Source organism: Carassius auratus, chromosome 22 (assembly GCF_003368295.1).
Source record: "Carassius auratus strain Wakin chromosome 22, ASM336829v1, whole genome shotgun sequence".
NCBI classification, from domain to species: domain Eukaryota; kingdom Metazoa; phylum Chordata; class Actinopteri; order Cypriniformes; family Cyprinidae; genus Carassius; species Carassius auratus.
In genome coordinates this window covers 21967892-21992086 of record NC_039264.1, presented here as the reverse complement: position 1 = coordinate 21992086, position 24195 = coordinate 21967892, and the positions used below count along the sequence as shown (strand labels likewise).

Sequence of the window (24195 nt, the reverse complement as noted above, 5' to 3'; positions counted from 1 at the left end):
GTTGTTCTGTCTGTTTACCATTCTATCTGCTTGTCTGTTGTTCTGTCTGTTTGCCGTTCTGTCTGCTTGTCTGTTGTTCTCTCTTTTTGCCATTCAGTCTGTCTGTTTGTCTGTTGTTCTGTCTATGTCTGCTTGTCTGTTGTTTTGTCTGTCCTATATGCTTGTCTGTTGTTTTGTCTGTTTATCATTGTGTCTGCTTGTCTGTTGTTCTGTCTGTCTGCTTGTCTGTTGTTCTGTCTGTTTACCATTCTATCTGCTTGTCTGTTGTTCTGTCTGTTTGCCGTTCTGTCTGCTTGTCTGTTGTTCTCTCTGTTTGCCATTCAGTCTGTCTGTTTGTCTGTTGTTCTGTCTATGTCTGCTTGTCTGTTGTTTTGTCTGTCCTATATGCTTGTCTGTTGTTTTGTCTGTTTATCATTGTGTCTGCTTGTCTGTTGTTCTGTCTGTCTGCTTGTCTGTTGTTCTGTCTGTTTGCCATTCTGTCTGTCTGCTTGTCTGTTATTCTGTCTATGTCTGCTTGTCTGTTGTTTGTCTGTCCTATATGCTTGTCTGTTGTTCTGTCTTTTATCATTCTGCCTACTTGTCTGTTGTTTTGTCTGTCTGTCTGTCTGCTTGTCTGTTGTTCTGTCTATCCTATATGCTTGTCTGTTGTTCTGTCTATGTCTGCTTGTCTGTTGTTTGTCTGTCCTATATGCTTGTCTGTTGTTCTGTCTTTTATCATTCTGCCTACTTGTCTGTTGTTTTGTCTGTCTGTCTGTCTGCTTGTCTGTTGTTCTGTCTATCCTATATGCTTGTCTGTTGTTCTGTCTGTCTGCTTGTCTGTTGTTCTGTCTGTTTGCCATTCTGTCTGTCTGCTTGTCTGTTATTCTGTCTATGTCTGCTTGTCTGTTGTTTGTCTGTCCTATATGCTTGTCTGTTGTTCTGTCTTTTATCATTCTGCCTACTTGTCTGTTGTTTTGTCTGTCTGTCTGTCTGCTTGTCTGTTGTTCTGTCTATCCTATATGCTTGTCTGTTGTTCTGTCTATGTCTGCTTGTCTGTTGTTTGTCTGTCCTATATGCTTGTCTGTTGTTCTGTCTTTTATCATTCTGCCTGCTTGTCTGTTGTTTTGTCTGTCTGTCTGCCTGCTTGTCTGTTGTTTTCTCTGTCTGTCTGCTTGTCTGTTGTTCTGTCTGTTTGCCGTTCTGTCTGTCTGCTTGTCTGTTATTCTGTCTATGTCTGCTTGTCTGTTGTTTTTTCTGTCTGTCTGTCTGCTTGTCTGTTGTTCTGTCTGTGTCTGCTTGTCTGTTGCTCTGTCTTTGCCATTCTGTCTGCCTATCTCAATTAATCTATCTCATGTAATCTGTCTATTGTTCGGTTTCGTCTGTCTGCCTATCTCAATTAATCAGTTTTTCTGTCTCGTCTGTCTTTTCTGTCTTGTTTCTCTCTGAATTAGTGGTAAGGATATTACACTTTAGTTTTAAATCAGGCATCTACTTTCTCTTTTATTCAGTGAATTTAAATGATGATGCATTGAGTCTAGTAATTATACTGATGATTTCTCAAGGATTTTTACTACTGCAGTCTTCATGAATGTAGTTACTGTAAATGGGAGATAATTAATATACAGCGTGATATTAAAGTCCAATTTGCTGAACAAATTTAAGCCTTATTAAACATCTCTCTCCTTGTCTCTATAGTTTTTGTTCTTGCCATTCTTGCTTATTCATGAGCTAGACCAGTGCTCCCAGGGCGCTTCATACCAACTGTCGCCTGACCCGTGTGACCTCACACTTGTACATACTGTGGCAGATTGCTTGAGAAAAATAAAGCTGTCAGTTGCACCGGCCGAATGAAAAACGAACGTGCTGCTATTCTAGCAGGGTCTAGATCACTGACAGCCCTGAAATATAGATATAAATTGGAAGCAGATTAGTTTTTTGATCCTAATTCAAGTTTTGACAAGATATAAGACTGAAAAGAGAGAGATGTATAAAACATATAATGTACATTTCCTGTTGTAAAATGTGCACTTTTATGATTTTAAATGTTGATATAGTGCTAGATTATGCATTTACTTCTTTCTGAGAAGAAATAAACGTCTTCAGACAAAATCTTAACCAGCGCTGCATGTCAAAGCCCTTTATATGTCATTCTATGATACGAGGGGTAAGGTTGTGGGTTTTCACGTCCGAACTATTTTACATTCCTGTGAGACTTCTGTGGATATTTATTTTGCGGTACCTCCATACATGTCTGTGTACTTTTTGTTCATGTATCATGTAATGCATATCTACTTGGATCTCAAACTTGATGTTTTTGACATTTAACATTCGTTTTTTTTTTTTTTCGTATCCCTACCAAATCTAATGCACATAAATATGCATTTTCCTTTTTTTGACAGAACTGTGCCCGTTCCAGGCCCTCCAGTTCAGTGGGCAGTTCTCGGCCGGCCAGCTCTCCAGTACCAGGTGTTTTGGACAGGCAAACAGTCACCTACTCCAGCAGCACATTGACCCACAGCAACAACATCACCCAGAGTTACGACAAAACAAGTGAGTCGTTGGTTTATTTATCAATCAACCCCAAAAAACCGAAGCATTTTTGTAAAGGTCGATTGGCCAGCTTAGGTGATGTACTTGTATATTTGGGTGTGTGCATATACGTGTGTGTATTTTCAAATGCCAATGTGTTTATATAAAGCAGAGCTTTAAAAATCTGTGCTAAATTATGCGGAGAGCAAAAGTAGTGATTGGCAAAGATGGTGAACTCTTAAGATGACAGGCCTGTTCTGGGGTTGTAACGTTCTCCAGACACCGAAAAATGACAGGATCCGATCGCCTTCTCTGACCCCAGCATTTCAAGACTGAATCGTAAGTAATCTCAAAGGGAGTTCATGCAAGTGAGAGATTTCGCAAAGAGAGAAGGGAGGGGATGAAGGAAGTTATTTTGTGAAAAATAAAAAACATGACATGGCCAATCAAAGAGCAAAATCAGACACGTGCACTAATTCATTTTGATTGGCAGCTGGTATTATCCAGCCCGTTACTCAAGGTGAATTTGCTCTGAGAGGAATGAAATGGCAGTTTTAGCAGGCGTCACACGCACAGACCATATGCATATGAAGAAGGGGCTGTCCCGTGCATATGAGCGATGCAACTAATCATCTTGACGAGTCTCGCCAGGAGTCTCGCCGTAATCGGTTGCGATGATTGAATATTTGTTTTTAATGCCGAGCAATTTTTTAAACCAGTCAGCCAGCCACACGACTAAGTGCTAAGAGGAAACATTATGTATAATGTAACCAAAAGGAAGAGAGCCTCTCATATGCATATGAGCCCAACTGTGAAAGGCCTTGTGTTGTAACAAATAGGGCTGAGCCCACAACAAATGCTGCTGTATGTCTTGATTGTATGTAACTGATTGTTGTGTCTCTTCAACCCAAGGTCAAGAAATTCTCAAGTGTGAGAAAAAGCGTTTACGTTCACTTTTGATCAATTCATGTCTTCTCATCCTTTGAGGCAATGGTTTCAATCCGCCAATTACGAAAACAAGAACATGCTATAAGCAAAAAGGAAAGCAGGAAAGGACAAGTGCTTAGTTTTGTCGTTTTCCTCTTTCACTACTTCATCGCTTTCATTCTGTTACGGTGTATCGTTAATACATTCACCCATAAAGCTGAAGGTCAAGGGGAATAGGACTATTTTGTATGCTTTATTTCCTATTTTTTCCTCTTCTCGTCCGTCCGTGAATAGGTGACCTCAAAGGAGTTACAAGTCAATCAAATGGCTGCAATTCTCAAAGGTCAACTTGAAAAGGTTGATGAAAGCAGAAAGTTCATTTCCACACTCTTGTCTACTTCTAAAACATACTATAAGACATACTGAAGGAAGTTGCGAGGCATAAAGTGACAAAACTTGAGGTCAGGTAGTAGACAAATAGGATAAGTGTTGGGTGATTCATTGTCACTTTTGAATGAATCAGATGAATCGATTAAAAAGGTAATGTTACCATATTTAGATGACTTTGTTCCTGAAATGAAGCATTATTTCTAATTAAAATGTGCTGTTCTTATAAATGTTCATTGATATGCATGTTTTGCAGAATTCAAAATGCTCATCAATTTGATTTTACTGTTATTACATTAATATATAATAATTAGTGCCCTGAATAGATTAAAAAATATCGAATTTCGAATTGTATAAATATCGAATTGTTTCTGAAAATAATCACAAATAATCCCACGTAATAATGTAGTTTATAAAAAATACTTTTACATTGCAATAATTTCACATTCAATCTTCAAATTCTTGTACAAACAACATAAAGACAGTTTATTTTGAATATTTGTGTAATGGCACCATTTATTTTACTGTAGGCCAATATCACAGGCTACAGCGCACACTGGAGCATTTCCACGCTCGTTTGTCTCATGCCTGGCGCTGAGGCGAAGTTGGAGCGTGCGTCTGAAATGTCTCAGGTTAGTTGTGGTCATAAAGACATTCTGCGTTTAAATAAAATAACGGTTCTTGTCAAAAAAAATAAGACCGAAACAGTAGTTGTGAGTGGGGTGGCCAACCCTAGCTCCTCCCCTGCGTTAATATTTTTAACACGTTAAACTGAAAAAATGTATTGCCTGCATTACCGCTCTGATTTTGACAGCACTGATAATAATATGTAAATGAAAATAGAAAAAAAAAACTAAAATAGATAAAATTACATAAAACATTTAATAAAATAAAACATAATAAAGGCTTGCTGTTATAACAGCGTTTTGGAGAAATCTAAATATTTTTTGGTATGTATATATATATATATATATATATACATATATATATAAATTCAAATAAATAAATGTAATTAATAAATTAATTTTAATTTAATTTAATTTTTTATATATATATATATATATATATATATATATATATATTAAATTTACTTTTCTCATTAAAGCTTTGTGTTATTACAATGTATGGCAGAAATCAATACATGCACATCTATCTATCTATCTATCTATCTATCTATCTATCTATCTATAGATGTGAATAATATATAAATGACAATTTAAGGGACAAAATATAATTTTTAACTATTCTTATGGTTTGTGTGCACCAAAAGCAAATCTAATTATTTGTGCGAGTAGAGTACATACAAAATGAATGCAAAAACATACGTAGACACAAATTCGGGTGACAAATTGGGTAATGCATTTGCAACGGACACACAATGTATGCCTCAATTGCGTTTTCTGTGCAAGTTGAAAAATTTGTATGACACGTTATTACGCAAGCCAATCACCGAAGATGTCTAGTTTGACATGTCCAGTTTAATCAGAAAATGGAAGAGAGCATTGCGCAGTGATTTTATTTTATGCGTGAGTGATACGAAAAAACACCCTGCGAGTAATCTAGAGCAATAACGTGAAGAGAATATTCACTTCGTGTTTTAGAGTGCGCAAACCATTGCAATCAATTTGACCAATTCTTTTTTTCAGACTAAATGACATATGACATGTGATATTGCTTCAAATGAAACTTTTAGATGACTAAAGTGATTAGTCAGCATATGGTTGTGTCAGTAATTTGTTGTTGCATTTCTACATTTTCAGCATTGGAGATGTAAGTTGGTGTCACTACTAATTGTAACGATTCGTTTATGTTGGATGTCACAACAAATGATTGCATATCAACCTCTATGGAGACGCAATCATTTGTTATTGCATACCAACATGCAACGTTACGCAGCAGGGTTTAATTCGTCCAGTGTTACAAGTGGATCTTTAGCAAAGTTGAATCCATCTGTTGTCATCCCCACCTCCCTCACTGACAAACTCTCAAAAAGATTGACAACACCTGACCTTGAAAACTGAGTAGTTTCACATTTTATATAAGATGTTGTTTGTTGTCCCAAATGAAGACCATGTCATTTGATTGAACAAGCTGAATACACAACTACATATTGTTCGTATAAATACCTAAATAAACAGATTACAAAAAAATATGGTAGTAGTTAGATAGCTGTTTACATTCCTTTCTCTGAGGAAATAAAAAATCCTCTTCTCATTTCCCTCATTTTTAACTCTTTAACTCCACCGATAAAGCTACTTATGATTGTGCGTGATTGATAATAATGATTTACTTTAAATCTGCTTTAAATCTGTTCATAATTCAACCCGGTGTGTGAGGGTCTTTGTGTATCTGTGTGTGTGTTGGGTGATGGAAATCAGCGATAACAAATTGTAAGGAAAAGTTGAATTTGTATCTGCTGCCTTATACATATGGCTCCAGGTTTCGTGGTAATAGGATCTTTGATGGATGGCAGCCCTCTTCGGTCTCCCATTTTTTAGGAGATATTTATTTATTAATCTGTCTCTTTATTCAGTCAGATCATCCCCAGCGGGGTCACTGTCACACAACCACCAGCATCAGTTTTTTCCCGCTTTTTTCATCCTTTCTTTTATAGTTCATATCCAAAGTCACTTATGTGCATGTCGGTCAGCCGAATGTCACCCTTCTGCCCGCAGGTTAATGAAGGGTAAGTTGTCCGACTCATCTTGGAGCTCTTGTGGGCCAAGGCCTTCCTCCATCTCTCCACCCTTTTCTTAATTCTCGACACATGTCAGATGGACGCATGCCCTGTAGGCCTTTTCATGTGTATGGAGTTCTGACATCAATTGCCCCATATTTATATCGCTAGCCAAATGCTCCTGGACTTATAAGGAGACGTGTGTCTGTCTATTCATTTATGATTTTAAATACAGATTTATTCTATGTCCCATTCCCAGTTGCTCCAATTGAATAACTTTTCTCCTTTGTAGGCTAAATCTCTGTTACAGAATCCAGCTAGGCACAATCTGTGTTGGGTAGTAACTAGTTACATCAGGGTATATACAGGAATCATGGAGTTCAATTTAATACCTTTTAAGACCTTTTTAAGACTCGTTCCATATCTTTTAAGACCTCGTCGCCATTCCAAGTTTGAACTGGTTACATCGGTGACACTTTAACTTATATTTACTAGGCTACATATTGATTGTAAGACAGCACAATTAAACAGACTTAACTTTGTGATAACTCCTCATAAATACAACATAATTCAGAAGGGTGGGAATGAAGCACAAGATAATCAATTGAGTGGCTAACCAATACACCCAAGAAAGTGTCAGTAACACTGCACCTGATCGTGTCTGAATGACCATGGAAGGTAAAATAATGATCACAACTATATCATCATTTTAATTGTGCATCTCAAGCCAATGCCAGTAAAAAATAAAAATAAAAAATAAAACGTCCAAAGTTGCGCAATGATCATGTCCCAAATATAAAAATGTAATGTCCATCCCTAAAATACATATTCTACAGTCCCTGTTATGCACATATATCATAAACAGAACTCAAATGCTTCCTACTAGTGTGGCCCAAAACATTTAGCACAGTTTTATTACAGGTAGAATGCAAAATGTTTCAGTTCAAGCATTTCAACCAAATGTAATTTATTCAATATCTCAAACCTTTAACCCACTGGGGAAAATCAACCCATGGCAACAGTTTAAAAGCAGACTAATTTCGTGGACTTACAACAACAACCCTGCATCCAACACGAGCTGCAGAAGTCAGATTTGACTTATCCCGGGTCAAAAGTAAGGAGAGATGACTGACAAGATGTTGGAGGATTTACTCATCAACAGATCCCGTGCTCATTGACAGAATTTCTTTGTTTGTAAGATGTGCACCCTTGGCGGGAGCGAGCACGTAATCGTGAAAGTGAACTGCGACTGCGAGTGCGCATTCAAACAGTAACCCCTCACAGCAAAACACGAGGGATTTAAATACCCAACATAATGATAGCGGCACCCTGATGTGCTAATATTATATACAATTATTAGAGTGTTTCTCGGAAGCGGACACAAAAATTACGGGAGCGAATTCCATAAATAAACCAGACATAACCCCACTGTTCGGAAAAATATACATAATGAAAAGATGATGCAAAAAATTTAATACCTTGAAAAATGGCATTTAAGACTTTTAAGGGCCTTAATTTCCTCTAAATTAATTTATCAACATGTAATACTTTTTAAGACCCCTTGGACACCCTGTACATAATTTAATTACACAAGAAATGTGTACTTATATAACAGTTACTCATGAAAATGTTAAATGTTAAAATGTTTTATTTCTTATTTGGGTTTATGCATAGTATTTTATTTTTTAATATTGCAAAGATTTGTTTGAAAATGATTAACAGTTGAAAGCATTAGAAATTTGGAAAATTAATCAAAATGCCCAAATGTAATCAGTTACATTACTTTAATAAAGTAAATGAAATGTTACACTACTAATTACATTTTAAATAGGGTAACTTGTAATCTGTAACCAGTTACATTTCCAAAGTAAGCTTCCCGTCACTGGTGACATAATGTTGTTCAAAAAAGTTATATGTTTTAGGAATCTAAAGGCCAAGTCCATATTTTATGTGCCAAATGAGAAGTAAATTGTATATTTTTAAATATAACGTTGATTTTGTATGAATACAAATGAGGCAAAATCATTTGTATTGCATGCAATTTTTGTGAAAATTTATTTTATACAAATAATAATTGTTGTGGTTATAAAACAGTGATGTGTTTATAAAACAGTGATAACTACAGTTTTATATAATTAATATTTTATTATAAAAATTATTTACAATTTAAAATACACCAATTTAATAATAAATTATAATTGACCCAATAATTTATGCTATTATTAGTACTTTTTAGTGTAGCTACAGTATTAATATACAGTATATAGTCATTGGTTTAACAGCATGCTAACATTATGTTCTTTTTTGAACTGTGATTGTTACTCGGTGCTGAACACTTTTTTTGAGTTTTACACAAATGTAAATGTCACCCTCAAAATTAGTTTTGAAACAGTTTGCTTCTATTATGAGTTTCTATCATGCTGAGAAATGAGCTCACTAGCTTTTGGTACGGAGCTAACAGAGCTTATGTTTAATTAGTATTCAATTAAGTTTCACTCCAATGTCACAATCTCTCAATACTCAATCAATTGTCCACACCATTGTGCAATCTGCCAACTCAGGTAAACACCCGCCAGGTGTCACTTAATCCCGCTTATGATGCCAACCGGACCTTGTCCCTTTAGGGGTGACCTCCTCGAGGCCATTGTGTCACACCCCTGTCCCTAAGAGAGCTCCCCAACAAGAATCACGGAGGGGGGTGTTTTAAAGGGTTGGTGAGGGGGTTGTAAAGGTAGTATGAGTTTGAGCGTCAGGGTGGGGGTGACAGCGCTGGAAACCAATGGTGCATCAAGACACTTCTACCCCGCCACGGTGGCCATAGATCAGGGCAGGACTGCTGGCGGACCGGGTGAGGGTGACAGGGGAATAACATCCCTTTCTCCTCAATCGACAGGGCCCATAACTCCTGCCTCCCCAGGGACAGATTGAGAAAGGCAATAGCCAGGGGCTGTGAAGCAGAGATGCTTGGGAGAATTGAAAGTTAAAGAAGCAGGAGTGGAATGTGGGCCCGCTCTTGCAATCTTCTATCATCTTTTTTTTACCACTCCCTACCACTGAGGGAAATCATTTTTCCCAGTTTTTCTAGTGCAAGTCCACTGCGTACTATAACATTATGTGTCTTGCGCAATTTAAATGCATGCCCGAGGACACAAGGAAAGCGTTGGGAAGTGTACTTCCGCGGAATCCCTTGTTTGTATGCCAGCATGTAGACTGTGAAGGCATGCAGGGATAGTGCTGTATCAGGACCGAAGCCGAGCGCCAGCCTCCTGCGCCAGATTTTATAGCCTGATCAATTTCCCAGTGGCTTATTGAATGTCTTTTAAATGGCTTTTTTATTTTCAATTATAACCTACAGTGTCTCGTCTGCCACAATGGGCCAACATTTGCACTGCCGGATAATTTAAGACCCTACTTTAGGAAATTATGCATTTTATATCGCCTACATTTACTATCCCCCACCCAGCGACAATAAAAGGCAAAGTAACCGAATGGATTTTTGCGTTGTCGTTAATGATTGCGCTGGTAAGTATTTGTTTGCGGCTAACTGGCACATCCACATATTGACGAATGAGCTACGTGAACCGTCCACCTTTATGGAGATTTATATGCTTATTAAATCGAACTTGCTTTCAGATGCCGTTATCAAGTTGATGGAAGCAATAGCAGATTGAAGTACCTCTGGCGAACGACCCAAAGTTAGACAGGTGCATCGAAGTGCCCTCGCCCGCGTCCCAACCAGCCCTCCTTATCCCAGGCACGCCAAGCAACCTGAAGGTGAAAGAAGTGCTCACCGGAGCTCATTGGAAAGTAGAAATGACAGTAAATTTTTCAGCCTCCCTCTCCCTCGCTCTTCCATGAGATGGGAGATCTTGTTATAGCAGTCAGGATGAGAGGGGGTCAGGGCAGCAAGCCGGCGTGCGCCTGTTGATGATTGAGGAAAAGAGGAGTAAATTCATTCTGCTCTCGGCACTTTGTCAAGTGCCAGTAGCTTACCGTTGAGAGCCAGTCACCCATCACCATGTTACGACCTCAGAGGTCAGCGGCGGGCTATAAATCAGCGAGGAGAGAGGTTGCGGTGATGCTGCAGAGTCGAAGAAAGCTGATGCGACTATTGCCTTCACCGTACCCCCCCCCCCAACTTCCACCCGTATTAAGCCACGGAACCAAGGCCTGCATAAAAATGATGCCCAGCCCTTCACCACGTGTTGCTACAAAAAAAAACCCTGGACTGCATGGAATAAAGTATTCCGCACCTTTACTTGATTAGATTGTTTATTGCGATGTGGGCTACTTTCTAAGTGCCCTCATTCTGCTCATGCAAACTATTGATTTTTGTTCTCTATAATGAAGGATTCCATAAGTGACAATGTTTTTGATTACTCATGACAAACCTCCTTAGAGTATTAATTAAAACGGCAGCAGATGTGCAGGTGTGGGAAATCATTAGAAAGAGGCCCCAGTCTGTGGACAAGTCCCTCTCCCAGCATGCAACGGCTCTGCATGGCAAATAGGATGCCTGAGAGGGAACACGCATCTCGCAAGTTCATCTTGAGAACAAGTACCAAAAAAAATCCAAGCATGTACGCAACATGAATGTATTTATCTGGAAGACTTCTTGGATGGTTTATCGTCTCCTGTTCGTTTTTTTCAAGCTGAAACTCTGGATTGGTACACGTGAATTGTTTCGCTTAAACAAGGATGTCAGAATTTCGACAGAGCTGTGTTTCTAACGCCATTCGACTGGACGATTCCAATGCAAACAATGGACAAACGTCAATACGATGGTTTCCTCCACTCTTCATGTTAATTGATATATCATGGAATGATCGATTTCTTACGCACCCATGTGCTAGTGTTTTTCTCGGGCGCACTGGGAGAGAGAGCCAGGAAAGGGGATCTGGTTGGTCAGCTCCTGCTTTCAATATTTGCTCCTATTAAACTGCGATTATCCTGCAGTGCCTGGCTTCTCTCAAATTTGGAGAAAGAGAGAGCAGGCTAAGACTTCTTTTTTTTTTCAAGAAAGTAAAAACTTCCTGACAGCTCTGAAGGTTTACCAGGTCTTCTGAAATTATTGAATACCTCATGTCAGCTCATTTTTGAGCTATATATATATTGACGTTTGCAGATGTAGAATCTAAAATCATCTTGAGGAAAAGGACATTTTAGGAAACTTTTTTTTTTCTTCGATTACATATTTCCCAATAGTCCCTTGTACTATGAGACTTCACAGGACAGATATGTAGTTAACTTTTAACATATGTACTTACATTTTTATGAGGTGTTGTGTATATTATTTGTTGATGTTTCACACTATAGCTGTTGCTATAGTTTCTTAAGTGCAACAGATGGCCAAAGTATCCTTGGTCTAATACATGTGATAGCATGCATTTTCTCTGACATTTCTGAATTATTCCTCACAAAGTTGAGTTTATATATCCCACACTTCTGACTGTTTCACACAATTCCAAGTTAATATCTTGCATTTCTCTTTTTTCACCACTTAATAAAAACAAGGTAATTGCGAATTTTATTTTATTTTTTTGCAGTTGTGAGTTTGTTGCACAATTCTGACTATACTTTACAATTCTGACTTTTCCTCTCAGAATTGAGAGTTCTCGCAATTCTGAATTTATATTTCACAATTCTGACAAAATGTTGGAATTTTGAGATGGGCCACAATTACGTTTTACTTTATTTTTGTTCTGTGGCGGAAACTGCTTCCATCATTTCTGTCCAGTTATGAGCTATGAAAATGTCTTTGCACTCTAGAGTTGCGCATATTTCTTATATATATATTTTTACAGGTAAAAATCCAAGTATAATTTGGGCTTGGAATACTTTAACTAATCAGTATCCAAGATCTGTTTATAACATTTTGGTCACAAAAAGAATTCTACTTCTCAATCATCCAGTAGTAAAACCTTAAAATCATTGCCGCAAGAGCCACATTGTGATCTCACAGAAGACCACACTATAACAATAATAGCAGATAAGAAACCACGCAAAACTGAGTGTTTATTATCGGTTGAGCTCACGCAGGTATTTCTCAGTTTCTGCAGTCTTCAGATATCTGCCAGTATGCCTGCCTGATCACAATGAATTGAACAGATGGTCCAGAACTAAATCCGCCTCTGGGTTTTACACTCTGTTTACCTTTAGCTGTTTACCTCAGCTGGTACTGTTTTGTCAAGAATACTTTGAGATCCGGGCCAGTGTTGAAACCTTGAATTTTCTTAAGCGCTGATGACAGACAATAAACCATGTGTAGAGAAAGTAACAGAGCAATGGCAAGTGAGGGAGCATTTTAGAAACCTGTTTGGAAACAATCACAATTTCTTCTGTTGCGTTCGTCACTGTCGCAAGATTAATTTTTTACAGCCTACGTTGTCTCAAGTTTTTTTTGCTTTTTGGTTTTATTTTCTCCCATCGGATTGTCTCTTCATAGAGATACTGTATATCTCAGAACAGCCTGGAGAAGCTGAAGCTTGTGTTGCTGAACGCACACTGACACTTCCACAAACTCAGTTAATAGACGTTTTGACACATCAGATTGATGGACTCCTTGAATACGCTGACCTCTCTCCTCCGGACGCCCCTTTCACCCCCCCTCTCTCCTTTCAACCCTTCATCCCTCCATTTCCACCCATGTAGATGAGACTGAGATAGATGAAGATATTTCTGATGGGCAGCCATTTCATAGCAACAGACCAAATGAGTTCTGGCTGTCCCGGCCCAGCCTCTTTTGCAGTAGATTAATCCTGTCGCAGGACGCTCGCCGACCGTGACAGCCGTGTGTGTTGAAGAGGCTATTATTTGGAGACAGAATTGAGTTTATTTACTGAAGCTAAGTCTGATCAAACCTCCCTTTGGGAACATACTTATAATATTGGGAACATACTTATAATATTGGGAACATACTTATAATAATGAATTTTAATTGTGATTAATCGCATTATTGTCTGTGATTAATAGCATTGTTATGCACAAAACGAATAATGCATTCAGAAGTATTGTATTGTGCACTTTTTCATTTAAAAGTTGGCCTACTGCTGTATGAACAAAAGGGTAATCTTGGTTTGCAAACATTTTCAACAAATAATGTGCTTTTTATTGCAACAGGGTTTCCCACACATTGATTTATTTGTGGCGGGCCACAAATATATTTTCCAAAAGGCTTTGTGTCTTTATTGAGTAAACATGAGCACTGCACTCATGTCCCCCCCTTCCGTCCCCAATCTGTCAGAGTTGAGTTGGTCCACGCGCAAATGTGTCATTTTTTTAACGGCTACAGAATTTGAATCAAAATGGACAAACGTCAATCGAGTGGTTTTGCAAAAAGAAAGTTAAAGAAAGACAAGGACGCTAGATGTTTAGACGCTTTTGAGGTGTACGCCTTTTGACTGTCTGTCGCTTTTGAGGTGTACGCCTTTTGACTGTCTTTATACGGCCATGCACGGGACAACATTTGATGTGCGGGAAGAGACTAGTGTGTGCGGGACGCAGGAGAATAATCAGGGTGTGCTCACACTTGGCACTCTTAACCGTGCCGGAGCACGTTTGACCCCCAAAGCCTGGTTCGTTTGACTAGTTTGATTGTTCCATTTAGCAGTCCATTTAGTATAATCTATTATAACCTGTTATAATCTATTTGATGTTTTCTCTGTGACTTGCTCTTTCAGAACTTCTTTCCAATCTTCCTGTCAATGCGTTTTTTCTCCATCACGCAGTGGCACAATTGTAAGTTTGCACATACAAAGAGATCTATTAATTTTTGGACTGTAAAGTGGAAATATGACAAAGCGAGTTGAGTCTTCTCCACTTACGTAAATGGAAGTCAGTGATTGTTCATTGTGAGGAACACCATTCTTATCTGACTACTCACTTCAGTAGTAAGTGACTCTTGAATGAAGCAGTAGCACTGATGCACAAAGACCAGTATATATTCAGGACATGCCGCTCACAGGCCTAATGTCTTAGACTCGATGCGTATTACAAAATGCCCCAGATTTATAGGCCCTCAGAGACCCCACCAATTGGGGACTGAGCCCTCTGGGATGGGAGGCAAAGATTGCGCTCATCCCCACCATACTATCATAGCATCTAAACACAAGTCGGCCATAAATTTGAGGAATTTATGCCACAGTGGTGTTGTTTGTCTTTTTTTTCTGCCGGCGTTTGATAAAGGTTTTAAAAATATAGCTTGTACTGTATTGATGTGCAGTGATGGATTGTTTTGTTTCTTTTGGCTGGACCCAGTTTGATAAGCATTTTCCAAGTTGCAATTGGTGTTTATTTGTATCGTCTTGCAAATTGTATCCACAAATCTTTTTGTTTGCCTCCTTTCTTGTCATGTGACTTCACAGGGCGTCTGTCCCTCCCCTGTGTCCACGACAACTTAAATGAAGAGCTGCGATGTCCTGACACTGGTGTCCACCTCTCTGGACAGGTAAGGCCTCACTGTGCCCATCTATCAATAAGGATCCAAGGTTATTTGACATCTGAAAGAAAATCAATGTGCTTCCTGCATACAGTGACACGAAAATCATACCAAACCCTTTACTTCAGCTCAGAAATGTGTGCGAGTGTCAGTAGGTCACTTATGGGTCTTATTTTTGGTTATTATCAAGCAGTTATGATTAAGCTTGTAGCAGTGTTTTTTTTTAATGAACAAATCTTTCAGTAGTTTCTCCTTTTTTGTTTTTTAAGAGTCATATTTAATACCAAAAAAACCATTTGATAAATTGGCTTAGTGGATGATTAAGTGACTCGCTCATAAATAAACAACAAACAAATCATTCTAATATTCCTCCCTTTTTTAAAAATCTGCTATTTTAATACGAATTTTTTTTTGACAAATTAGTTTAGTGATTGATTCAGTGGCTCACACATAAATAAACAAACAAATAAATAAATAAATACATAACTGATATTTTAAATGAACGAATTGTTCTTAAGTTCCTCCCTTTAAAAAAAAAAATACAAATATTAATACAAAAAGAACAATATAATGAATTGGTTTAGTGAATGATTTAGTGATTTGCTCAGAACTAAATTACAAACATATCTTGTGAATGAATCATTTTAAAGTTCCTCTCTTTTTAAAAATGTTTTCATACCATATATATATATATATATATATATATATATATATATATATATATATATATATATATATATATATATATATATATATATATATATATATATATATATATATAAAACGATTTGGTTTAGTGAATTATTTATTTACGTGTTCATACTTAAAAAACAAATATTTTTTAAGTAAATTTGTCCTTTTTTTAAAAAATGTTCCAATTATAATACCAAGTTCTAAAGTTTCTCCGCTTTTTAAAAATTAATAATTTGCTCATGATGTACACAACAGGCATGACGTGCTTTAAATTAGCAGAAAGAGTCAATGAATCAAGGAACAAATCTGAATAAATCAAAACAGTAACTAAGTTGAATCAAAATCCACACTACTTGTACACTGTTACTATCAAAAACTTTTTTTTAAATCAAATATTTCATATAAAATCCATCATCATATTACAGCATGTAAAACAAACAGTATTTTCTAGTTCAAAAGAAGGATTTTAGTTATTCTTCAACAATGTTGGCGACCTGTTATTGATCTGAAGTGTTTTAAAATCACTTATATATTTATTTATTTATTTATTCATAATGAAGAAATTGAGAATTAAGAGAAGACTTAAAAACATGGTCCACTGAGAGAAAGCAGAGTTATGATCAAGGACATCAGCCCTCTGGTGGCCAACAAAAGAATGATGTCCCTATCTGTTGTGTCAGAAGGCTAGTTTTGTTATTATACTTTAAACTTCTGATTGCATTTCATAAAATGACTTCCCTCTCATTATGTGATACTTCAGCTTCACATATTTTGTGTTACTTTGGGTGGTCTCTGTCTGATCTGAGAGATATTGTGTTCTGATCAGTGCTTTTCCCTTCTGTGCTAACTGTAAACAGAAATCTAATTCTAGAATATCTATAATTTTATTCACACTTGAGTCTTCACATGGAAATTTCCAGATTCCCCGTGGTGTGAATCAGTTTGAAGTGTACACAGTGCATGAGGCACCCCGTCACGGTCAAGGTCACAGGCCTGGGCGTGCACACGCCGTTTCCTGCTGGAGAAGTGAGGAGAGGGGGCGGGGCTTACTGATAATTGGCAGTTTGGTGTGAACCGGCACTGTGTCATCGTGTGACACATCCCATGATGCAAGAGTCATGATCACTCTCAGCTGTGAGACGGCAGTCTGTTCACACTCCTGTCCGGCTCTGAGACCTCCACATCTTGATTGCATCTGACTCTCAAAACCTCTTCGCTGTTTCAACACGTCACCTTTTTAGTTTTGCTCTGTTTTATTGTTTTATTGATTGTTTTTTTTCTTCCAATCAGGTTTTTTGTTTATTTGTGCGATTGGTTTTATTTTACTTTTTCAACATAAGTTGTTTTGCATTGCTTGAAAAATAGATAAATTATTTTTATTTATTATTGATTTTGGTTTTGTTGTATTGATTTGTTTTGCATTTTTGTTTTTCATATTCATTTTCACTTTTAATTTTTTAAACACTTCACCCTTTAGCTAATATTGGTAACAGATTGCTCAAAATTAGAGAAAATATTTTATTAATTTTCTTTCTTTCTTTCTTTCTTTCTTTCCTAAAAAATAACAAACTGACAAACAAACAGGTTTTTCAGACAAATGGTTTTGGGATGCTGAGAAATTATTTTATTTTGTTTTATCTTTTATTTTACTTTGTTTGTGTTTTCTTTTTTATTGTATTTGTTTGTTTATTTTATTTTTCTTCAAGCATGTTTCACCCCTTTGCTAATGGTGCTGTTTCGGGATGCTCAAAATTTTATTTCATTTTATTTGCCCCTCTCTTTTTTGCATTTTTATTTATCTATTTACTTTTTCCCCACAAACACTGTTTTTCACACTTAAGTCACTGCTTTTTGGGGTTTTTCTTTTTTGACAATATTTATTACTTTCATTAAAGTATATAACTTATTTATGACTTTTGGAAGTATTCATCATGGCATTATTTGAGCCAGAGGAGGACAGGCGGACAGGCGGGTATGCTCTTAAATGTAAGGGGAGCTCTCTCGTCCTCAGTGCTCTGTAGCAGGTGGCCCAGTCACAGCCCCTGAACACGGACTGCAGCGCTTCTCCAACCTTTATGAACTTCCGCCAGTGTGTCAATCACTAAGAGAGTGGCAGGGCTTCCTGTTTTGGCCGTGTGAGGTTACACATCCTGGCAGGGGAGCTGCTGTCAGCCACAGGACCTCATGCTGTTCGTGTCTCCCACACACACACACACTCCAGCCCCACAGGGATCTCCTGACTTGCGGGCTCTCCACACACCAGCGGAGGTGCTGCACTGATTCCTGTTTTACTTCACACCTGCACAGTGCTGTCAGGACTTCTTTCCCAGCCACACGAGAGGTCAATCACGCTTCGGTCAAAACTAATTCAACATTTTTTTGTGCCAAAAGAAAGAAAACAAATCCCTGGTAGAGAGGAAAAAACTGCAGAATGACAAAAATGAAGCGTTTGTCAGTAAACACCTGAATAACTGTTAGTCTCGAAAATATTTGTAAATTAAAATTTCGGCCTTGTTTGTTGTTTTTCCTTCACATATGTGACCCTGGAGCACAAAACCAGTCTTAAGTCGCTGGGGTATGTTTGTAGCAATAGCCAAAAAAGCATTGTATGGGTCAAAATTATAGATTTTTCTTTCATGCCAAAAATCATTAGGATATTAAGTAAAGATCATGTTCCATTCATTGAATTGTTTTAATATCTACTGTTGGTGAATATCTAGATTAATTGACTATATGCTCTCCAGTTTTTAAAGTCCTTCTTTGGAAAAGTTTCTTTGCACAAAATGTTCTAATTTACTGAACATTGCAAGCTACGACAGTGTTTATGACGTTGTCTATCATTTCTTTCAAATAACAAACAGTCAGTCTTAAATGTCCTGGACATCCTGAGACTGGAAAAACAAGTCAAGTGATCAGCAGTGTGATCATAGTCTAGTATATGACTGCTTGACTCTCAATCCAGATGCTGTGTAGCAGAACTGACCAATGAGTCTGTTTAAACCAGCCTTCGATTGGATCAGTGAGGCCTAGCTCCTCAAAGACCTGCTTCAAGAGTTTCTTTCCTCTAAAGATCGGATTACTGCTGTTGCTGATGAGTGATCGTAGTCAACATGGATCGGTTCTGCCTCTTCTTTTTTCCAAATCTTTCTTCCTTGAACTTTATTCATATTTGTTATGTCTGAATGAATATTCTAAGGAATGTCCCGTGGCTCAAGTGGTAGAGCATTGCACTAGCAGCGCAAGGTTGTGGGTTCAATTCCCCGGCCTTATATATATATAATTTTTATATATACTGTATCATTATTATTTAAAAAATCACATATATTCAACTTTTCACACATTTTAGCACAGGGAAAAGCTTTGAACGTGTTGAACCTTCAATCCCACTGACAATAGACCAAAATAAAGAGGCATTAAGCTGAAAAACAATGCCAAGTATTTGAAAGCTCGGAGTGCAGATGGACTCCCCTCTCCCACACTCAGTCAAGACCATTGTTTCACCTGAAACAATCCAAATTGAATCATGGCCGTGTTGTCTTTTTATTCTGGCTGTCCGTCGGGGCCTGTGTGTTAATATGCCATCAGCACAGCTCACATCCTCGTTAGACACAGCAACCGATGAGGGTTCCTGTGGCTTGGGGGCATCGCCAGCAGGACACTTGCTCCTACCAATCAATCAGCGTAGAGAGGAAGAGGGGCGCAGGGCTGTTATGTTACTCTGGAACGGCCACCTGAGCTCCTGTGACTAACTCTGCAGGAAGAAAGAAGCCAGACTGCAAACATCGGCCGCTTTAGATCAGCGCTTCTAGAGAGAGACTACTGCACAGAAATGGTTTGTTGTGGAGACTGTTCTCCTTTCATAACCAATCCGCTGTCTTGGAAAGTGAAAGTTCACCCAATAATGGCGATGCATGTTTATTTTTTTCCCCTTATAAGGCATGTGTTTTTGTAAATGGAAGAGATAAAGAGAAAAATGGAAACGGCCATCCTGGTGTCATCGGTGCGGAGACGTGATGTTCATTACTCGTGACTCTGGGGATCTGAAGTCTGCTCATCTGCTCCTCTTTACCCTGGTGCTGAATGCTCTGTGTGGTGGGGCGTGTGATGGACATTTCCCCTTGTGATGTGGGTGGATTGGAGAGTGACGCCTACTTCCACCCCAATTGGAGAGGAAGTTCCTATCAGAACACAACAGGAAAAGGAAAAAGGAAAACAAGCTGACATCTTTTCACTGATGAAGTCACTTCCTACAGGCCCCGTCGTGACCCCAGTCCACAGAGTTTGGGTTATGTAGAACATTTAAGCAGGTACATCTACATGTGTTTCTGCATGTGTGATCTTTGTTGACTTTTGAAGCAAATAGTACCTTTGTAAATGCAACCTTGTAACCCAAAGGTCTTGCGTTCAGATGCTGGATGGAGTGACTAGAAAGACGCTGACCTCCTTTGATTTCATTGTGTCCTTGCAACATGGTACTTGACCCCAGGTCACTCAAGGATGACCGTCATGTTGTAATACGACCGTAAGCAACTTTAGAGAGAAAGTTACTTTTCAAAGATAGCTTTTTTTTTTTAAGAATGTAAATAAATAGGCAGTTAATTGTAATCATATAAAATAATATGTGATATTGTTACATGAAAATATAATTAGACAGTTAATTATAATAATACATGTGTAATACATCATAATATTGATATTGTGATGTTTAAAAAAATATTGTATTTTTACAAATAGTTTTTAACTGTTCAATCATTTTAAATAATAAAAATTGTTTTATATATATATATAAATTATGTAATTGTTTATTTCTACAGCTATATATAATATTTTGAATATATAATAAAATATATGTAATATTATATTCCCTTTTCATACAAATAAAATGTATGTGGTATATGATGTATACATGATTTAATATGTATTAAATGTTTATGTAATTTTACAATTACATATACTATTCATTAAGAAATATTAATTACTAATTAACTTTTTTATTTAATGTTTTTTAGTGCTAATATAGTTTTTTCTTTTTTAATATAAACCTCAATCATTGGCTGTAATAATACCAAATTTATATTCAATGTCAGGGTTACCATAAAACATAATAATAAAACCATGAATCATAAAGCAAAACCAGCGTTTTACAAATTTGTCACAATTGAATGTTTTTCTGTTTAGAATTTATTTATTGCAATTTGTACATTCATATAATGTACAATATACTTTATGATATATGTATAATATATGTACTTTTAATATAAATAAATGTATACAATATAAGGTATACATTATCTAATTATATAATAAAAAGTATAAAAGTTTATCATTAAAGTATATTATTTTGTAAGAAATATCAATTAATTTATTAATTAATTTTAATTACTATTATACCCCCCCCCCCTTTTTATATTTACTTCAGTTAACCTTGGCTGTAATAATAAAAAATACATTTATATAAATTTTCAGGTTACCATAAAACATAATCATTTTGCATTAACTAATTAATAATTAATTTCCACACTGTTTATCTTGACTTTCCAGGTTCCAAGTAAAATAAAAAAAAGAATGTTTCATCATTTTTCCTGGAATTTCGGATGCAAAGGTATTTTAATCCTGGCACTGCCAATCTCCCAAATGGAGTTAACTCAAGGTCACAGCAGTTGCAAAAAAAATTAATAAAATAGAAACATTCAAATTTGTGACAAAAAGTACAACGCAGTTTCACTCCAGTCTTGGCAAGCGCCGTCTCAACAGCTCAGATGTTTCTCAATTATCACTTTTGTTTGTGAAATGGATCTGTTAGCGCTGTGTGAAGTTCTTGCCAACAAACAGCTGGGACAAAGAGAGGGGAAAAAACGATGCTTCCGTTCATGTTGAGAGTATTTTCCTGTTTACACTGAAATGCAGGTCAGCAGTGTGAGATAACGGGACCACGCTCTCATTTCGACCTGAAACATTTAACATCCCTCTCAGAAGTCCTACAGACGTCTGGCTCAATAGCTGCAGATTAGACTAATGCTTAATTAAACAGCTGGCGGTCCCATAGAGCGCTGCTGTTGTTAGCGGTGGGCTCGTGGTGGGCTCTGGGTGAAGTCATTAGAGCTGCGTACCAGACCCTAGATGAGGGCTACCGCTGCTCTCTCCTGGCTCATTGAAGATGCTCCCCCACCACATGCATTCATTATTTATGAACGCCAAATTTGAGTCTGACGTGTATATCAAAGACGGCGTTGGGTTTCTGATCTCCCCATGTGTGTCCAGCTCTGGCCAAAAGAAATTCTTAAAAATGTCTCTCATTTCAAATAATATGATCTAATTTGCGTTTATTATCACTCACTTGAGAAATAGCTTCATTTTTAGATTAGTTACTTAAAAAAAACCTTGTTTGTAGCATCTAGTCAAACTGACATATTTAAATAAACTAAAGCATTTACAGCAAATTAAATGTAAATGTGCATATTTAAATATATATTTCTACTTACAAATCTAGAGCTCTCGCATAGTGTAGTAAGCTCCCTTTTAAGGTAGCATGTTACTGTAGCCTAAAGAGTTACTTAAAGGGATAATTCACCCCAAAATGAAAATTACCCCATGATTTACTCACCCTCAACCCTATTCTAGGTGTTACTTTCTTAATAAGGTTGCTAAACAGAAAAGCGCTCTTCTGTAACTGGCATTTAATTCCGATAGAGTTTAGCTTTAGCATGTTGCTAAGATAAAGCCTCTAATCAGCGTAAATGTTGGTACAATTATTAGATATTTTTTACTTAAATTTCCAATTGCATTAAACATACCTATTTTGTCTTCACCAGTCTATTCATGTTTCTTGCAGTGCATTCTGGGATGGTTATTTGCAATGTTGCCTTAGCATTTGGCTAAAACAATGTACATCGTGTGTAATGATATAAAATGTCTTATAAAAAGGCCAATTTACACAACATGTTTTTCAATGCAATGGATTCCATGAGAAATTCCAGCGTTCTAATGAATAAATCTTTTGTTCGTTATCTGGCTCGTCTTGGTGTTCATCTTCAGTTCTCTCTTTACAGCAGTTCAGTCAGTGCACTGTTTGAGTAAATGAATTACTCCGGGATATTGGTTTGTTTGAACTCAGGAGTGTCAGCCACATTAAACAAGTTAACAGTTTAAGTCATTTGTGGATTAATGCTTATTGGTATCGTATTTAAAACGATTCAGTTAGATTTGGTGAACTGGTTCAAGAAGATTCAGTTACATCGAATGATTTGTTCATGAACTGGATATCACAAACTGCTTTGTTTTGAACTCTCTCTCACAACAGACACGGAAGAGAAGACAATGCTGAATAAAGTCGTAGTTTTTGCTATTTTTGGACCAAAATGTATTTGCGATGCTTCAACAAATTCTAACTGACCCTCTGATGTCACATGAACTACTTTGATGATGTTTTTCTTACCTTTCTGGACATGGACAGTAGACCGTACACACAGCTTCAATGGAGGGACTGAGAGCTCTCGGACTAAATCTAAAATATCTTAAACTGTGTTCTGAAGATAAACAGAATACATTAATATTTGGGTGAACTAACCCTTTTAGATGACTGTTGGTTATTAACTATCGCTGTGAAAGCTGGAGCCATTGACTTGCAATTAGCATGTTTTCCCTGGTCGAATTAAACCAAGTTGCTCATGTGGTAAAACTGGATTTGAATCTGGCCCAAATCTACAAGAACACCCTGTAAACAGTCCTCAGGAGAGGTAGATCACATCTGCACATGATCTACAGCCTGTTGGTTTACACATCACATAATGTCAATCAGAATTCCTTCGGCTCTGATGTTAAGCAGATACAGTGTCTCCTTTCGCAAGTGCACATAAGCTAACTGTGGTGGTAGGCACCGACAATCTTGCCACAGGTCAATGACAGCTTGACAGGCTTCGCCTGGTTCTCTGTGCAGGTGACACAAAGCAGCCCTCCTCTCTGATGCATACTGAAACAGATGCACACAGCAGTGTTCCCCCCGCAGCTCCCTCCACGCTCTCTTTGATGGTCCCAGGCTCCGGCCCTCTGATGTGGCCTTCTTTCAGAGCGTGTCATGTTCGCTTGGCGAGCACAGGCTGTCTGAGATCAAGTAGCTGCTGCCAGGGAACCAGTGTTGTAGAGGAACTGAACGGTCTCCAAGGATCGACTGGCAGACTAAATAACTGACGATTTGCCATCAACTATCTGCTGTGTACGAACAGCTGTTTATCAGAAGAAGGTGAGGCGGACGGCCAGAGGTTCTTCAATGCTCTCTCTTCACCAAATTTTGAGAAAATGATCGCTTGACTTCTGTATCTTTGTATCTCTTGGCAAATATCCTGAAATGGTCTGTTTTGAATAAGATCAAAATGAAAGAGATCAGTTTAGTGCATTAGTGCCATTTCATTTAATTTCTGTTGAAGGTTCAATTTAAGTAGATTTATCAACCACGTCAGTGCATGCTGTTGATTACCACATTGGAAGTCCATGGGGAAAGACATTGGACCAAATAAATAAAGAAATAATACATATGTATATTTCATTTTATTTCATATATATGACTTTT

General features: G+C 37.4%; 1 pseudogene; it reads left to right on the top strand.

The window, feature by feature from the left end:
* LOC113040532 (adhesion G protein-coupled receptor L3-like) overlaps nucleotides 1-16876 on the top strand; it is a 56805-nt pseudogene extending 39929 nt beyond the window's left edge.
* The last annotated feature ends 7319 nt before the right edge of the window (nucleotides 16877-24195 follow it).